This window comes from Leuresthes tenuis, unplaced genomic scaffold (assembly GCF_036924035.1).
Source record: "Leuresthes tenuis unplaced genomic scaffold, fLeuTen1.0.hap1 SCAF_21, whole genome shotgun sequence".
NCBI lineage: Eukaryota > Metazoa > Chordata > Actinopteri > Atheriniformes > Atherinopsidae > Leuresthes > Leuresthes tenuis.
Window position 1 is genome coordinate 13,575,606 of NW_027325375.1, and position 3,467 is coordinate 13,579,072.

Consider the following 3,467-nt stretch of genomic DNA (forward strand, 5'->3'; position numbering starts at 1 on the left):
CCTTCTTGCAGCTGAACACCTCCTCTCCCGCTTATGATCATGTGCAGTTTGATATTCGAAAATTTTCTTTCATGTTTTCTAGCAATTATTGATGGACATTCAGACCGTCTTGCAGCTGAACACCTCCGCTCCCACTTTTGATGGTGTATAGTCGGGCTTTCGAGCCTTTTCTTCCCCGGTTTTTACAAATTATGGTTGGACATTCAGACCTTCTTGTAGCCGAAAACCTCCACTCCCTCTTTTGATCATACATTGTCGGGCATTCGCACCTTTTCTTACCCGCTTTTTACAAACCATGGTCGGACTTTCACACCTTTTAGTAGCCGAACAACTCCGCTCCCGCTATTGATTGTGTACAGTCGGGTATTTTAACCTTTTCTTACCCGCTTTTTACCAACTATGGTTGGACATTCACACCTTCTTACAGCAGAACACCTCCGCTCCCTGTTTTGATTATGTATAGTTTGACATTCGCACCTTCTCTCACCCGCCTTTTACTATGGTCGGCCATTCACAGCTTCCTCTCCACCATACTTGTATGGTGGGATATTCACACCCACTTGCATCCGAAGACCTCCGCCCCCAATTTTGTTGATATTTAGTCGGTCATTCGCACCTTACCCGCTTTTGGCAAACTATGGCCTTCTTGCAGCCAAACACCTCTGATCTCGCTTTTGATGATGTAAGGTTGGGCATTCAGACCTTGCTTCACCTGCTTTTCACCAAATATAGTCGGACATTCACACCTTCTTGCAGCCGAACACTTCCGCTTTTAGTGTTCTATGAGGCATTCACATATTTTTTTTCACCGTATTTTATAGATTATGGTTGGAAATTCTCACCCACTCTCATCCGAAGACCTCTCCTCCCGCTTTTGTTAATATATAGTCGGGCATTCGAACCTTTTCTTACCCGCTTTTTACAAATTATGGTCGAACATTCACACCTACTTGCAGCTGAATACTTCCGCTCCACCTTTTAGGTATGTATGGTTGGCATTTGCACCTCTTTTTATACTGATTGCTGAAGATTAAGTTGTTCTTTCTCAAACTACAAATTTTTTTTAATTGTTGAAACTTGATTTGAAGTGGATAAATAAGGAGGACAAACAGTTTTAAGTCAGGCTGATAGAAGGAATTAATTTTATAGCAAAATCTGTATTTCGTCATATGTCGAGAGATACTTATTGCTCAAGAAGTTCTTTCTCATTCTACAAAGTACAACGTTGTTTATCGTTGAAACTTGATTAGACATGAATAAATATGAAGGACAAAGCAGTCTTAACTTGGTTTGAGTTAATGAATTCGTTTTATAGGAGAATCCGAATTCGTGCATAACTCATAAAATAGAGCTTATTTTCGGATTCCTGAAGAATGAGTCTGGTTCTTTCTCATAATACAAAGTTTGTTGTTTATTGTTGAAACTTCATCAGAAGTGAAGAAATAAATGAATGCCTATCAACAAATGTGGGATCTAAACTCTAGTGCTTCCTCTAAAATAATTTCCTTTCTCAATTTAGAAATGTGTGTGTGTAAGTCACAACACCCGTGACACCAAAACGGCTTTCTTTTCTCTACACTCTGCACTATGAGTACACACACCAAATCAGAAAGGCTTTTTTCTCTCTTTTCTACATTATGGACTGTGGGGACACAAAACCGCTCTCTCTCTTTTTTTTTTTTTATCGTGTGCCAGGGCGTTGTCTCACGTATTAGATTATGCTTAAGATACGAATGGGTTTATCAGTCACATCAGAATCCATACATACTGATCCTCCCGTAATAAAATGGTCGGATCTTATCAAACACACTTTGTTTCTTGTGACAATCAAGTCAGCGAAACAGCGTATACACGTCAAGACACTGAATCAAGTTTGCCACAAGAACTCATAAGTTTGGCAGTATTGCTCTGCCGTCAGCAATCATACACCCATTTTATTTTCGTGAGACATGTGCAAGCACCTGTTCATCTACTGTTCTATCACTATGAATTAGTGATCTATTATCAATAAGGATACTTCTACAACTACTATCAAAGTATGTCCGGACTTCTTATGTTGTCAGTTGCTATATATGAATAAGTGGGTAGCTACTGACAAGCATTAAGCATGTCACACAGCCCAAACATATAACATTTCAGGACACACCACACAGTTAACAACCACAGTGAAGCGTGTCAAAGCCCAAACATGTAACATTCAACAGGACACTTACACAACACATTCAAATCAAACAGTCAGACAACATACAAGAACATATACCCCAGCCGGCATTGCTCCCTGCCTATTTTCGTACAGCACACTATGTGTGCGCACACCTTTATTCACAAACTCTTCAACTTATACTCTTTTACCGAAGCTGCTACAGCTCGATTGGCCGAATACCCTTTGATCCTATTTCGGTGAATTTGACATCTGCCTTACATATAACAGATTAGCGGTTTAGCAGTTTTAATTTAGTTTGAGTGAAGGAATTCATTTTATAGCAAAATCCGAAATCGTGAAGAACTCATCAAAGTAAGCTTATTCTCGGATTCCTGAAACTTTAGATTTGCTCTTTCTTTTACTGCAAAGTACAACGTTGTTTTTTTTTGTTTAAATCTTTCTAGACATGGTAAATATTAAGGACAAAGCAGTTTTCACATAGTTTGAGTGAAGGAATTCATTTTATAGATAAAATCCCAAGAGTCTGCTGAGAAAAGAGAGTGAATGCGAAGTAGACTTTAACACGGCTATGGGAGCGAGCCGAGTGTGGGCTAACCGGGAGAATTGCTTGAAAGAAACGCGACACCGAATGAGCGATCAGAACAAAGCCTCAATACGGGATTCTCGTGGTGTTTTTGTTGCTGCCTTGTCTTTTGCACAGAGTAAAGGACAAGGCAGCCATCGAATAGGGCCCGATTGTTCCTAGTTGGTCAGCCGAGGAGCAAGGGGGGGGGGAGCAAGCGTCTCCACCAAGCAAAGCTCACCATGGGGAAGGTGGCTATGCCAACTAGCCTGATGCCCTGCTCCCGCAGTGACGGATAATCGTACTCTGGTTTCTCTTCATAACGTACAAGTCTTTCGCCTTTTACTAAAGATTTCTGTGGAGAGCAGCACTAATGAGTTGTTTCTATTTTTGGCAGGCTTTACCTTTGCGGGTGAAGCCCTTTCTGTCTGTGCAAAAGAAATCTTCTTACTGTGCAGAGTGACTTCTCTGAGTAGAGTCGCCTTACTTGTTGCGACTGTGCCGATGTTCGAAGCTGGAGTGCAAAGTTGTTGCTTGAATGGTGCTTGCTGGAGCGTGCGGGAGTGCAAAGTTATACCATTTAAAAGGGCTGAAGAGTGCTCAGTGCAGCGGGTGGGCGACACTCTGTCCACCTTGAAAACCGAGGTTACATCCACTACCAGGGGCAGCCCAAGTTCTGCCGCAAGTGTGGTGAGCATGGGCACCTGGTTGAGGCTTGTACCAAGGTGTTATGTGGGAAGA

General features: G+C 41.7%; 1 non-coding gene across 1 annotated transcript; it reads left to right on the forward strand.

Annotated features, from left to right (window-relative positions):
* Positions 1 to 3,027: 3,027 nt before the first annotated feature.
* Positions 3,028 to 3,141, forward strand: LOC140280645 (U5 spliceosomal RNA). Its single transcript, XR_011909582.1, has one exon. It is a non-coding gene; the product is annotated as a U5 spliceosomal RNA (small nuclear RNA).
* The last annotated feature ends 326 nt before the right edge of the window (positions 3,142 to 3,467 follow it).